The sequence below is a fragment of the Carcharodon carcharias genome, chromosome 2 (genome assembly GCF_017639515.1).
Source record: "Carcharodon carcharias isolate sCarCar2 chromosome 2, sCarCar2.pri, whole genome shotgun sequence".
NCBI classification, from domain to species: domain Eukaryota; kingdom Metazoa; phylum Chordata; class Chondrichthyes; order Lamniformes; family Lamnidae; genus Carcharodon; species Carcharodon carcharias.
Genome location: NC_054468.1, coordinates 163,131,696 through 163,147,760, shown reverse-complemented (window position 1 = coordinate 163,147,760; position 16,065 = coordinate 163,131,696). Strand labels below are relative to the sequence as shown.

General features: G+C 48.1%; 1 protein-coding gene across 1 annotated transcript in view; it reads right to left on the bottom strand.

Annotated features, from left to right (window-relative positions):
• The window catches only part of pde10a (phosphodiesterase 10A), a 414,859-nt gene that overhangs the window by 50,464 nt on the left and 348,330 nt on the right, over window positions 1-16,065 (bottom strand). The window lies entirely within an intron of this gene.

Genomic DNA, 16,065 nt, shown 5'->3' with positions numbered 1-16,065 from the left:
CTCCTCCACCGCTCCCTAGGGAAGAGAGTTCCAAAGATTCACATCCCTCAGAGAAAACATTTCTTCTCATCTCCATCTTAAATGGGAGACTCCTTATTTTTAAGCTTGTCCCCTATTTCTAGTCTCTCTCATATGGGGAAACATCCTTTCAGCATCCACCCTCTCATGTCCTCTTCGGATCTTATACTATTCAACAAGATTACCTCTCAATCTTTTAAACTCTAACGGATATGGCCCCAGCTTGCCTAACCTTTTCTTGTGAGATAACCCCCCTCATCCCAAGTAGCAGTCGAGTGAACCTTCTCTGAGCTGCTTCTAACGCATTTACATGCTTTCTTAAATAAGGAGACTAAAACTGTACACCGTTCTCTAGATGTGGTCTCACCAATGCCATGTACAACTGTATCAAAACATTCCTGCTTTTATATTCCATTCCCCTTGCAATAAGTGACATTATTCCATTTGCCTTCCTAATCTCTTGCTGTAACTGCATATTAACTTTTCCTGATTCATTTACCAGGGCATCCAGATCTCTCTGTACTTTAGAGTTCTGCAATATAGCTCTATTTAAATAATATGCTGTTTTTCTATTGTTCCTGCCAAAGTAGACAAGTTCATATCTTCTCACATTATACTCCATATGCCAAATTTTATCCCATTTACTCAAGCTATGTTCCTTTGCAGACTCCTTATGTCCTCTTCACAACTTACTTTCCTACCTATCATTGTGTTATCAGCAAATTTAGCAACCATACATTCGCTCTCTTCATCTAAGTCATTGATATAAGTTGTAGATAGTTGAGGCCCGAGACCTGATCCCTGTGGCACTTCACTGCTCACATTCTGTCAACCTGAAAATGACCCATTTATCCTTACTCTCTACTCTGTTAGGTAACCAATCCTCTCATAACCTCTGAATTTTGCTTTTCACCTATCTTATGCCCTGATAGTATAGTAGTTACTGCTACTAAAGAGAAAGCAATCTATTTGATTCACTTTTCTTTTCCAACTCTAAATTCAAGAAACAAAAAAGTCACTGTAGTCCCAGAGTACTGTTCTCTCATTAGAGAGAGATGACTGGTGGTGAGTCTAACCTGAGGGTCACCACACCTCAGGCAAGGTTGAGAAGGCCTTCATGGATGACCTCAGCAGGTATGGGAATTGAACCTGTGCTGTTGGCATCACTCACCAGCCATCCAAGCTAACCAAATTCCTAAATTCATTAATCTTATTAAAGAGCTTCCCTTCACTGTATTTCTGTTTTATTATTATGATTAATGCTTTATCTCACCAAGTCTGTTGGATCCTTTGCTCCTGGATCTCAATAAGAACTATGGTTGCAAAAGACATTAAAATGTGTGCCTCTGAATTGCCTCCAACCTATGTCATCTTTTGAATTTATCTCATTTTCATGCAGTCTACTTTTCCTTTTCTTTGGAAATCTGCTCATTTTCACACTATCCTTGCAAAAGGTGATCAAGCTCAACCTTCAAGCCTCCAGGCCTTCTGAACTTCCAGTTGTTCTCTCTGAAGTTATAAATTTGCTGTTAAACCAAACTATCCATCACTTTGAGAAGTTTGTGTTAATTCATTTCTGCAAGTATAGCATAACTGTTCAGCTTTGGAAACTTGGTCTTGAACACCTTTGATGAATTTAGGTCATTGCCTAGGATAATTTCAAAATTAGCAGGATCCAACACTGTTCACTTCTAAATAAGGTTCCTTCAAAACATGAGGTGAAGTTCAAGCTATATTCATTGGTATCCAGTTTTTTTCTCAAATCACTCTGATGGAGTTGAAACTTATTCTCTGTCTCTACTTTCATTAATTCTGGATGCTCTTTCTCCTCCAATCTATTCTTTCTTCAGAACAATGACCTCCTTGACCCATCCACTAACCCTATTCCATTATAAATTCAGCTTCCGTGAGACAACAGGCTCTCAGTGCAGACAATCTCCATGCCCCAATGTACACAAAAATTGCTCAACTGAGTTGACTGACATCAGTGATTCTACACTTAATGCACTCATAGCCATTACTTATCAGCTGTACACAGCTAAATAATATAAAAGGGAATTGAATTTAAACAAAAGAATTATGAAAGGCATCTTCTAAGCAAATTTAAATTTCAAAATGATTTTCTGTTCAAGAATGCTTTATTCTTTATTACTAACGCATTTGGCAATCCATCAGTTATAAATGCTTTAATTCCAAGACATATTGTCTACCAACTTTAGCACTCAAGAAGGGCAGGGATGCAGAATATTTAATGGCTGGAATTCTCCCATCTTGACTGTGGTTGGCGGGAACGGAGAATCCAGCGGGAGGCAAAAAATCGGAAACCCACTGTCGTAAAATCAGGTTGCAATTCTCCTGATGGTGTTTTCATGGCAGGTCGGTTATCCCGCCAACGAGTGGCACGAACTGCCATTTGCATCCATTAGCATGTCATGAATGCTCATTAAAACAGTTACTCACTGGAATCTTGCCACACCTTCCAATCTTCTGTCACGCCAGTGGGAAATTACATCAGCATCAAACCCTTCTGAAAAGGGGTGGAGTGCACATGTCGGACCTCGGTTTGCTGGTAACTTCGAGGTGAGTAGAACATATCTGCCACAGTGCTGCCCGCTGGTCTTGTAACGATGAACGCCACTCTGCTGGGGTTGTAGGGTTGGACTGTTCCTTCTCTTTGCTTTCATTGTTCTGAGGAACACCACTGTGCTGTGGTGCTCATGCAGGCCTCCACTTTCGGAGATTAGCATTTGAACCGGGGGTGGGCTGTGAGGTGAGGGTCAGGCTGACAAACATGAGAGGGACAACAGGAAGGGAAGGCTGTTGAATGGCAGTCAGGGGGAAGGGCAAACACGAAAGAGGCCTTTCTGGGGTGGCTGTCTAACCTCTCTTTGCCACCGGAATGAGCAGGGGTCTGCTTAGAAAGGAAGAAGGCCTCCTTGTGATGAAAGCCATTTAAAGCCAATGGCTTCATTAGCATTGTTAAAGGGCTACTCAGAACACAGTGGCTACACATTACAGTTGCTGCATCTCAAATGTAACACATAGGAATGTAGAATTTGGGAATGCAGGCAATAGTGAAGGAGGCGCAGCTGTATCATATATGCCATTCCATCAATGAAGACCTGTTGCATGTTCACGAAATGTGACACTCCTAATGGGACAAAGGGCATCCATGAGCAACTGACTGGTCATTAATATGCCACATCAGAGATTGGAGCATAGAGCTAGGTTGGGTCAATCATCTCACTTAAACTTTAGCATCCCACGCAGGGCTCAAGATGTTACATATCTGCGATGCCGTCTTGGTCACCTTGACGTGTGCTGGTGTCTCAGGGATAAGGCGGCATCAGCCACCATGCAAATAGGGCAGGAAAAACAATGGACAATTAGTCTCCAGACGTGTCATCCTCTGTGCTTCGCTTTCTTGCCCCTTGAATCATTAATGTCTTTAATTTTTCCTTTCAGAGAAAAGGCAAAAGCAGATCTGGATCGAGGACTCAATGCTGCCTTGGTCAGGGTCCTAATGCAATGGAGGAGCTGAAGGAGGGAGAGGCGACTCCGCGTACAGTTCCAGCAGGAGGGACATAGTCAAGGGAGCAGCATGAACAGGAGGGTCAGGAGGAGAGACCCAGACAATGGGGGCAACTTGCCAGATGTAGGGTTTAATTGTCCAAGAGTCTCTTAATTAAAAATGAGCAAGAGGCAATGCTGTGCACGTTTGCGTTTGTCCCGAGATCTGGTACATTACATATGTCACATTCTTTGTGAAGACCTGATGTTACATGGAGTTGGGGGGTATCCCTTGCCAGTGGCTTTGAAGGTGACTGCTGCCCTTGGTCTTGGCCTCTGGTTCGTTCCAAGGATCAACAGGCGATCTGTGTGGCATCTCTCAGTCTGCGACTACATCGATGCATAAAGGACACAGATGCCCTTTACAGGAGGGCCCATCATTATGTCAGGTTTGCTCTGGACAAAGATAGCCAGGCTGCAAGATTCACCAGCTTCGCCACCAGCTTCAGGCCGCCCTAGTATGCAGGGTGCAATAGACTGCACTCGTGTGGCTATACGGGCTCCTTGGCAGCAGGCCCCATTGTTTAAAAACTGCAATGGCTATTATTCTATCAATGTACAACTGGTGTGTGATCACCGTTAGTACAAACTGCACCTTTGTGCACGGGGCCATGGGAATTGCCATTATGCCTACATCCTGAGTCACTCTAGGCGCCTGAGATTTTCGAGGGGCCATTACATCTGCAGGGATGGCTGCTTGGGGATAAGGGGTACCCACTGAAGTGCTGGATGATGATAGTGGTGTGTCATCCTCAGAGTTGTTCCAAGGAGAGGTACAGCGCTGCTCAAAGCTCCACATGCTCCCTTATAGAGCAGACCATAGGGCTTCTGAAAATGTTTCAGATGCTTGGACTGCTCAGATGGCTCACTCCAATACACTCCCAACAGGGTTTCCCACATCATCGCAGTGTGTTGCGCCCTTCACAATCTGGTAATGTAAAGAGAAGACCCCCTGCCAGAGGGTGACCTGGAGGGGGATGAGAGCCCATCAGAGCACAAAGATCCAGAAGCCCAGGAACTTCAGGAGGCTGCTGAGGATCAGTATGGGCGTGATCACGCCATGGAGGAAGGAAGATGTGGGAGATGTGCTCCGTATTACGCTAATTGCTGACAGGTTCTAGGAACAGTAAAGCCAAGTGAAGGAATATGGCCACATCTCTCCTAGCCCTCAATGCCATCTTCTTTCAACTCAGGGGATGTCCACCCACTTGCAGTGGAAATGAGTACTGCATTTGCACTTGCCTCATGAATTGCCAGGCCATGCTCTTTGCTTTGGTCCACGGGACACTGTGAGGAATGAGAGCCCACTTAGGAACAAGATTGATGCAAGACTTGAAGCCTTCGCCACCATTTAATGATGCAAACACTGCTGCGACTGAGATGTGGACATGCCTAGGGATTTCCTCCTACCATGCATGTCGTTTCTTCTGCTACAACTACTGAGGAGACACACATGCTGTGAGATATCAATGCTGATGAGCTGCCCTCGGTCAATGATGTTCTTTGAGGAAGAAGGGTGAGAAACACTTACGTCACACACTTCCAATCAAGATTTAAACACATCTCCCTGACATCACGCAAGGGGTGTAGATACTAGTTCAACTGAGGTTGACATCACAGGAGTGTTAATCTCGCAGTGGGACACTATCACTGAGTGGGAGCAAGGCTAAACCTTGAAATAAGAGGGCTCCAAAGTACAAAATCACAATGCCTTCAGTTGACAGGAACATTCACATAACCATCACATGTATTAACAAAAGTGCAATAGTTACATGTCTAACACACCCGTGACCCAAAAGTAACATCAATTTTTCTTGACTTGCCTAACTCTAGCCTGATTGAAGCCCCGACATCTGCAGCAGAGGTGGAGGCAGCCTGTTGACTGCTGCATCCTGATGCCTGTGATGACTTTGACAGACGTCCTCTGGTAGCCCGAGGTCCGGGGGGCCCGGGCTGATAAGATCATTTGCTCAGGGGCAAAAGCACCCTTAGCGACCTGAGAAGCTGGAGTGGATGGGGTCGCAGGCTGAGGGGCTGTGAATGGCTGCACACCCTTGGCGTGTCCTGAGAAGAGGCCCCGGGGTGTCTGGTTGATGTTCATTCTCCCTGTGAGTGCTCGAGGACCCCGTCCTCCTGGAATCCTGCCAGAGATGGTGCACCCAGAGGGATGTCAAGGTGCCTCGTCGTCATGTCACCTACATCCTGATGGTGCCCACCAAGGTGTGTGGCCATGGAGTGCAGGCCGAGTACAAATCCAGCATGATTTGCTGGACCAAGGTCTCCATGGTGGTCGCCAGCCTTCCCATGGTGACCTCGAGGCACTCGCATGTCAGAGCCACAACATTAGACAGAACGCAGACAGACTCCTCCATCGTTCGCTCTAGTCTGCTGAGTGACTGCCGAGTCTCTGCCAGATGTTCCGCAGCCTGTCATTGCACCTCCAGCATAGATTTGGCATCTGCTTCCAGAGGCTCCTCATCTGACTTGGACTGAGTGGGTGGCTGGTCTCCAGCAGCCCTCCGAGTGCCAGAGACCTGAGCTGTCCCTGCCTCTGACTGCTGCGGGGATGTGTCAGTGAGGTGTTCCCCAGCAAGTGAGCCCGAGTCTAACCTACATCTGTGCCCCACCGACATGTGTGTCTCTGAGCTGGTGAAGGATGTGTGAGAGTGCTGTGACGTTTCTTCTGAAGCTTTGTCCTCGGATGAGCTCCAGGGGCTCGCATTGGTGTTACTGGATTGCCTTGAGGTCCTCGATGTGCTTGTGCCTAGAAAATAGAAAAGAGAGTTTCAGTTAATGAGCATGAGTTGGATAAGACTGTAGGTGACTCACTGTGAATGTCAGGATTTGATGAGGTGATGCAGCTATGATCTGAACTAGGTTGGTTGGAGAAGCCGATCACCCTTTCCCCACAGAAGTGATCCATGTTATCTGCAATCAGCTTGGCTGTAGCCTCTTCCAATTCACTGAGGTTGAGGATGCCAGGCACGAGAAGTGAGGCTGCTATGCTCCCTGCAGTCATATGCCGTTGTTCCTGCATCCGTCTGATCAAGGCTTGGAAGGCGTGGTGGGTGAAGTGGGGTGCAGACTTCACCCTGAGGCTCTTGACCTTTTTCTTATGAGTTGCAGACATCTCTGGCTGCAGAGATTGAGATTGTGTGTTGGACTGGCACCTAAACATGGCGCCTGGACCTTCCAACCCGCCAGCTGACAGCAGCAGACGATTCAGTTCCCAACCTGCCAGGTAATTCGGAGTGAAATGTGTCACTGCATAATTAATAAGGCTCCAAGTGCAGAATCAGGTGCTAGTTGCCGCCATTATGGACGGTGGGCTGGGCGCTACCAAAATCGCCTGCCAACGCATTTAGTTTCCTTTTGGGAGAATTCCACTTAATATCTTCATTCCATATCTGATGCCCATCAGCATTCCATAGTTATTTGATTAAAACTGCTTTAAAAATGATCTGCCAGACTTTTTGTCTGAATATATTCCTCATATTCCAGTCTTTAAAATATGTGTAAATACTGAAAATTGCTTGACTTTTTAATTGTTTATGCACAACATGTTACTAGATCCCCATTTTTTTTAAAGCTGTTACAATCCCCATAGAGTGATATAATTCAATCTTCCAGTGAATGAATGAAAAGCTCACAATACAAGATTTCAAGTTTTAAGACTTTCACTGTAACAAACAAAGTAAAAGCAACATTGACTAAACATTACTGCAGTAAGCAATTTATACTCTAAACTATAAAAAAGATCCCCCATTTAACTTATACAATGACCAAACTTCCCTGCCACATTTAAACTTCATTCTGTCCCCTAAGTAGACACTTCATTCTCTAGGAGTCAGCCTAAAACTATTCTCAGCTCCTTTTTCCTTTTCCAGCCTGTTAACTTCTACTCCCCAAACTGACTTTCATGGTGAGAGATGAATTGGAGTTCCCTCCCTCTAGATAAGCTAGGTGAATCTTCCAGCTTTGCTTAAACCCTGATAAACTTGGTCTCTTGAATCCAAGCATGAACTCCCACTTGTATCCCATCTGGTGAACAACAGAGACTTGCTGCCTCTTTCCCTGTTCTCTCTCTCTCAGATTCTTGCAGATTGACACTGTCTGTGATGTTCAGTGATATTTAGGTAAACCTCTGATCCTACAATAGCTTCCTATGGACTTTTCCCCTCTCAAAGCCCATCTCCATGTCAACACAAATTACATAGACCTTATATCTAGGTAGAAATGCTAATTATCTATACTCCAGACTCCCAACTTCATTTTATCCAGCAATTAACTAGACTTAGAGAAAAACAGTCTATCCATCCTAAGCACAACTTCTCTGGTCATTGATTACAGGTGTGACTATCTCGTATCTTCTACCCAGTAAGACAACCTAGGCCCCTCTTTAACCACCAAGTTACCTATGCTTGTTGTCAGCAGAATTCAGAGTTTACATGACCCCCTTCATCTTACCCTAAATTAAGCTTGGCCTCAATAGCCAAGTGGTTATGGTACTGGGTTTGTAACCCCAAGATCAAGAGTTCAAATCTCACAATGGCAAACTATGGAACAACGTGACTTCATCTGAAACAGATGGAAACAGGTTTGTACTCGAAAGAATTACAGCTGAGGCCTATATATATAAAAAAATCAAGAGTTCAAATCTCACAATGGCAAACAATGTAACTTAATCTGAAACAGATAGAAATGGGTTTGTACTCGAAAGAGTTACACAAGTGGTCGCCTTGCGACGCAGCTCTCCCCCGTCAGGAGTAGCGGCTATTGTCAGAGAGCCGCTGCTCAGGAATCCGCCCCTCCGTCCTTTTCAGTGGTTGGCGGAGAGGAGGGCTGTGGCCGCAGGGGTGACCAGGATCGGGGACGTGCTGGGTGGCGGAGGACTGGGCTGGATGCTCCCGCAGGAGTTGGCGCGACGCGCGTCTGTGAGTGTCCAGGTCGCAGCCAATGCCATCCAAGACCTGAGAACGGTCGTGCTCGGACCCGACGTTATTTTGGGTCTTGAGGTGGCCCAGGTGCGCGGTGGTCTTCCGTCTGAGTGTTCCCCTGTTCGGACGGAATTCCACATTGGCCCCAAGCCCCGAACCCTCCCTCGGGTGCTGGTGCCCCGCAATATGAGCCGCCTCGGGGACATGCCCTCTGTGCCTTTTGGCACAGCAAAGAGGGGCTTTTTGTATGGACTGCTGCTGCACACCTTCCATTTTCTCGCCCTTGTCTGTCGACCGGACACGCCCTGGCGTGCCTTGTTGCCGTCCGGCGGCGGAGGCCCTCGATGGGAGGCCCTCTACGGAGGTGTCCTCCCCCTTTCTATCGGGGACCTGGGTTGGAGGGTGTTGCATGCAGCAGTCCCTTATAATAAGAGGATGCATAGGTTCACGGACTCTCAGGACACATGCCCTTTTTGCGGTCTTGTGGAGTCCGTGGACCATGTATACATAGGGTGTTGTAGGCTGCACTCCCTTTTTAGTTATTTGAAAAACCTTTTATTGATGTTTTGTTTGCACTTCAGCCCCACGCTCCTGATCTATGGGCACCCGGTGCGGAAGGGGGTCGGGAAGGAGGAGGACCTCCTCGTGAACCTGCTCCTGGGCCTGGCCAAGTTGGCCATTAACAGGTCCAGGCAGCGGGCGATCGACGGGGGAGTCCCGCCCGATTGTTTGTCCCTCTTCCGCGGCTACGTTCGCTGCCGGATGTCCCTGGAGAAGGAGCACGCGGTGTCTGCTGGCACTCTCGAGGCCTTCCGTGCTCGGTGGGCACCGCGGGGACTGGGGTGTTTTGTTGACCCCTTTAATCACATTTTGATTTAAAATTTGTAAGTTTCCTTTAAACTTTGTTCTTGGTTTTACAGCTGACCTGAATTAGGGGCTGTGCCTGATTTATCCCAATTTTGTTGATTTGGTTTTCATTTAAAAGATTATCAAGAGTTCAAGTCTCACAATGGCAAACTATGAAACAATGTAACTTCATCTGAAACAGATGGAAACGTGTTTGTACTTGAAAGAGTTACCCTAAATTAAAGAGACAGCCCTGAAACACAACAGTCTTATATGCTGCATTTTTGGCACAAAGTTATAACTTTTTCCATAAGATGGCTATCAATTGTTTAGCCCAAAGGAAGTCTAGCATACTTGGGGACTGAATGATATACATAATTATGCTTTTTTATCCCATAACAGGAATTGGGACTCTGCAGGGCTTAATTGTTTGTTCAAGTTTCAGTACAATCTGATTATCAATTAAAAGATTGTTTACTTAGAATTAGTTTAATTACTTTTGATGGTTACAAATGCCGAAAATTATTCATTTCCAAAGAGAGTGCACTATTCCTCTAATTTACTTAGGACCTGCTCCTTTTTACGGCACTAGCTGCTGTATTATGGTAAGTAAAGAAAAGCTATGGAGAAAAGGTAACTGGGTAAGGGGGTAGGATGGGTGAGGGGGTAGGGTCGATAAGTTGTGGGTAAGAGCATAAGTGGCTAAGGGGATAGGGTGAAGTAAGGGAGTAAAGTGCTGGCGGGGGGAGGGTGGATAAAGTAAGTGGCTAAAGGTGTAAGGTGGGTGAGCTAAGTGGGTAAAGAGGTACAGTGGGTAAGGTGGTAGCTGGGTAGGGTGGTGAGGTGGGGTCAGGGGAAGTCAGGGCATCAAGGGGTGGATAGTCAGGAATTGGGGGCGAATTTGGTGGTGAGGTCTTGTCAGGCCAGGTGGGGGAGTTGGGGTGTTTGCTTGGGGGTGGAGTTTGTGGGAGGAAGTTGGGGATGGAATTGTCTCAGATTTGCACTAAGTGCAGTAGCGGGCAGGAAAAAGGACACTTTACCCGCAATGGCTGCTTTTCATGCCGTATCATCCCAATCCCGCCTCATTAATTGTGCATTCCTGGGAAACACGCCTGGTTGCCGGTGAGGCTTCCTCTCACTCGCCCACCCCACTGTCACATAAGGCCCTCAGTAAACCGGGCGCCATATTTAAAGGTTGCCCCTGCAAAAGGCGAGCACTCTTCAGGGATAGGAAGCTGCTGCGAACTAATGGCTGCCAAAGGGAGGAAACATGCTGCCCCATATTTAGCGACACCTCCCTCAAGCACCTACTGGACACAGTGGAGGCCCACCACTCTGGGGGATGACCAGCAAGCAAGGTCACCAATCCTGCATGGGAGGCAGTGGCAGCACTGGTCAGTGCTAACGCCCTGCAAAAGAGGATAGCCACCCACTCAGTCTCCTCAATCTCAACTCACACACTCACAAACCCATCATACATCCATAGGGATCTCAAGGGATAACAGCACGAGTTCTCACACACACACTCACATTTCCATCAGGTTCATATCCTCTGGAGCTTGCATCCTGTTCTCATCCCGCCATGGCTCTGCTCACCACACAAACATTCCATGCAGCGCCATATGTCCTACTCACACTATCTCCATCTGTTTTCATGCAGGAGAAGCTGGCTCACAGCAGCAGGGAGTCATGGGGTGGAGTGGCCCACATTAGGCCCCTCACTCACTTTGAGAAGAGTGCCATCATGCTGACTCATGAGGATGTAGTCTGCGGTGATAGTGAGGCCGGCGGTGAACACCCACGTGAGGATCCTGCACCAAATCATCCCACTCTCAATGCAACTGCGAGTGACCTAGCATTTGACTCTGGCACCATGCACTAATCACCTCTACTCTGGGTCACAGGGGGCTCTGCCAAGTGACCGACACCCTCAGCCAGCGAATCCCTCAGCTCCATCCACATCCTCCCTCCATTGAAGAGCTGGAAATAAGTAGCCTGGAAGACCTGTCACAGCACTTAACCACACCCTAGGTGCTTCTTCCTCTCAAGGGATCAGGCCGGAGCCCTCAGGCACCGAAGTGAGGAGGAGCAGCAGCTGGACAACCCTGGGTCATCCATTCAGGAATCTCAGAGACTGTCCTCTTCCTCTGTGTCCCCTTTGCCTGTGACTCCCTCAATCTTGGCCTCTGTCATCGCAGAGGGAGCAGCTAGCTCACAGGAGGACAGCCAAAGCAAACTGAAGTCCCCAAGGCTTTGGCTCTCCAAAGGACCCAAGCCAAAGTCATCAGAGGCAACAGGGCCAAAAACTGCACAGGCTGTCTCCACCCCAGCTGCAGATGTCAGGGCAGCACCTAGAAGTTTTAGGCCCAGAAAATTTAAGAAATTCTGATCACAATTGGTTGTATTTGTGAGCACATTTTGTCACTTTATAATCTGAAAATATATTATCTTTGACTGAATAACGTGTATTGGTGTCTTTTAGCTTCATTGACAGGCTTTGTGAGTCCTCCCATTGCATCCCATCACACCCCCCCACCGAGAATCTCGCCCCCATCTATATTGACATCCCCCACTCCCTCCTTTCCACCACCAGGGTCCATATCTGACCCTGTGACCCCACCAAGCACCTTCGCCGTCCCTTCTACGGCTACCGTCGCACCCTCATTCTCTCACTCTACCAGCTCCCCAGGAGGCAGACACTCCCCAGGAGGTAGTCATCGGCTCCACAGACCCCTCCCTTGAATGTTCACCTAGACATCCCCCCATTAATCCTTCCACCCCTTGCTCGGACTCCTTCCTCCCCTGGACTCCTTCTTCCGCCTGGACTCCTTCCTCCCCCAGGGCTCCTTCCCCCCTCCGAACACCTTTCTCCTCCCTTGGACTCTTTCCCCCCTCCAAGTTCCTCCCTCCACCCGAAGAATGTCCCCCCTCCAAACTCCTTCCCTTACATCTTCCTCCCCCCTTACACATAACTCCCCACTTGCCGCATTTTCCCCATTACACCCTCCTCTCCCATACTCACTCCCCCCAACCTCACCACCCCAACATCATCGTTCCCCTCCTCCCAACGTCACCCCCCCATGACACCATCATTCACCCCTCCCAACCTCAGCCCTGCGCCACCATTGTTTCCTCCCTCCCAACCTCACCTCCCCCTCCACCATTGATACCTCCCTTTCCCCCCTCGTCCCCCCGATATACCTTCCTCTCCCAGTCAAACCTAGACCTTCCTCTCCCACCCCCTGGTGCACCTTCCTCTCCAGCCCCCGGTACACCTTCCTCTCCCACTCACAACTGGAGCTTCCTCTCCATCCCCTTGATGATCAGCCATAGTAGACCAAGGCCAAGACACTTGTCCCAAAGCAGACTCTCAACAATGAACTTTTGTGCTGTAAATAGCTCGATGACTCTACAGACGGAATTTTTCTGTCCTGCCAGTGTCGAGAGTAATCGCTGCCACAACTGGAAAATTTGGAGCAAGGCCAAAAGTCGAAATCTGCCAAGAGACAGGGGAACATCAGGCAGAGGTGGTTGGAGATCCTCAACAGGGTGGCACGTGAGTCGGAGGAGTCCGTCTACCTTCTGGCCGATGAAGTGGTGCCGACCTATGCATGCATGGAGGTCTCCATGGGGAGGGCAGAGTCCATGGAGAGGATGGTGGACTCCATGGAGAACCTGATCGAGCAGCTTCTGCCAGAGATGTGGGCAGACCTGCACACCATCACGGTAGTCAAGGGTGAGCTTCTGCAGTGGCTATGCAAGAGGGGGACGGGGCACCTCAACCTTCCTGAAGTGCCCCTCCCCATGAAGGAGTCAGGCAGGGGCCTTTGGGCTCTCAAAGGGAGGAGGAGCAGCAGTTGGGCACTTCGGCACCTCCATTCAGGCCTCCCCGAGGGTGTCCGTCTCTTCTGAATCCGCCTTGCCTGTGACCCCTTCAGCCTCATTCTCTTTGACAGCAGGGGAAGCAGTTGCCCCTACAGTCAAAGTAAGCCAGGGCTCTCCAGGTCTTGGGTCTCCAAAGGACAGCTGCCAAAGTCATCTAAGACAACATGGCAAACTGGTCAGCAGGCTGCCTCCACCCGTGCTGCGGATGTCAGAAGAGCACCTAAAAGAAGTGATAGGGAAGGAAAAATTAAGAAGTTTTGAACTGACTAATGGTTTCATGGGTGCACTGATTGTTACACTGATTGTAAGTATAGTTCATTTGCAATTTAATCATGTCTGATGTGGTTTTTTTGTGATATGTCCTTAAGCCTGAGTGTACCACCCTTGCCCCGACCCCCAACATGTACCCTGGAATCATGCATGCTAAGGGAGGCAAAGTTCTTTGCCAGGGCCCTTGAGAGCCATGTGCAAGAAGGCTCCTATGCACGTTGAGCCTTTGCCCTTCTCAATTCATCTGTCCCAATGCCCTAGCATTGTAAGTAACACATGCTGGGGTTCCCCTTCAGTTGTCCAGTTGAGCTGACTGGCATCTCCGTCCACTCCTGATGCCCAACTCCTATGAAGCATCTCGAGATCCTCACCACGAGGCTCTGTATGGTTGCGAGCAGCTATGGTGTCAATAATATTTGAAGTAGAGTCTAATACCTTTTCCCTTGCCCGCATTTCCCACACAAGCCCCCAACCCATCCATACAGCCCGCAAGGAATCACTTTCCTGGGAGTCTGGGAAGAGTGTCCTGCAGTCAGCATCGCGGTGAAGCAGTCTGGGAAGAGTGACCTGCAGTCAGCATCACACTGAAGCAGTCTGGGAAGAGTGTCCTGCAGTCAGTTCTTGTTGAAAATAACAAGAGTGACATCACAAGCCAGCGTGAGAGTGGCGGAGAGATCAGAGCCAGCGCGAGTGTGGGGAAGCTTCAAAAAGTGATGTCAGCACAAAGGGGAGAGCTGCTAGGTAAGCAGTGGGTAACTGTTTTTCTTCAGTTTTTTCTCCAGTTGAAAATAGATTAAGCTAAGGAAAGGTAATAGTTCTAGTTTTTATTTAAAGTACATAAATAATTTCACTTTTTTACCGTATTTAACTTAAAGGGTTTTTTTCAACTAGAGGCATGGCAGGGCAGCTCAGTCCTGTGTTATGTACCACATGCAACATGTGGGAAGTCCTAAACATTCCTTGCACTCTGACCGATCACATGTGCAGGAAGTGCCACCAGCTGCAGCTACTTGAGCTCCGTGTTTTGGAGCTTGAGCGGCAGCTGGAGACACTGGGGTACATCCGCGGGGCTGAGAGCTTCATGGATAGCAAGTTTTTAGACATGCAGACAGAGAGGGACTGGGTGGCCATCAGTTAGAAGAAAGGTGTCAGGAAATCCTCAGGGTGCATCTTGCTCGAGAACCGTTTTTCTGTGTTGGATAACAGTGAGAGTGATGGTTCCTCTAGGGAGTGCAGCCACACTCATGACACTGTGAGTGACTCAGCTGCACAGGAGGGGAGGAAAAAGAGGGGAAGAGCAATAGTGGTAGGAGACTTGATAGTAGGGGGAACAGAGGCATTTCTGTGGCCATAGACGTGACTCCAGGATGGTATGTTGCCTCCCTGATGCCAGGGTCAAGGATGTCACTGAATGGCTGCAGGGCATTCTAAAGGGGGAAGGCAAACACAGAGATCATGGTACATATTGGTACCAACGCCATAGGTAGAAAGAGGGATGAGGTCCTGCAAGCAGAATTTAGGGAGCTAGGAATCAGATTAAAAAACAGGACCTCAAAGGTAAGATTCTCTGGATACGATGCGCTAGTGAGTATAGAAATAGGAGGTTAGTCCAGATGAATGCGTGGCTGGAGAGATGGTGCAGGAGGAAGGGCTTTAGGTTTCTGGGACTTTGGGACTGTTTCTGGGGGCGGTGGGACCTGTACAAGGCGGAAGGGTTGCACCTGGACTGGAATGGGACCAACATCCTTGCGGGAAGGTTTGCTGGTGCTGTTACGGAGGGTTTAAACTAACTTGGCAGGGGGATGGGATCCTGAGAGGAGGTTCAGCAGGGGGAGATGCACAGCCAAAATTAGAAGAGCGAGCAAGTGAGTCCGGAAGGCATAGAAATGAAAGGCCAGTTAAGGCACAAGGGAGCTTGGCAAGGTTGGATGATATTTATTTTAATGCAAGAAGTCTGACGAATAAGGCGGATGAGTTGAGGGCACAAATTAACACATGGAAGTGTGATGTCATTGTTGTCACAGAGACATGTTGAGAGAGGGGCAGCATTGGCAGCTCAATATTCCAGGATATAGGGTCTTCAGGCGAGACAGGGAAGGAGGGAAAAGAGGGGTACCGCAATATTGATCAAGGAATCAACTACAGCAGTAAGGAGGGATGACATCTTAGAAGGCTCCTCAAATGAAGCCATATGGGTAGAACTGAAAAACAAAAAAGGAGCAATCATATTGCTGGGAGTGTACTATAGGCCCCCAAACAGTCAGAGAGAAATAGAAGAGCAGATATGTGGGCACATTTCAGAGAAGTGTAAAAATAATAGGATAGTAATAGTGGGGGATTTCAACTTCCCCAACATTAACTGGGTTAGTAATAATGTAAAAACAAAAAAACTGCGGATGCTGGAAATCCAAAACAAAAACACAATTACCTGGAAAAACTCAGCAGGTCTGGCAGCATCGGCGGAGAAGAAAAGGGTTGATGTTTCGAGTCCTCATGACCCTTCGACAGAACTTGAGTGAATCCAAGAAAGGGGTGAAAT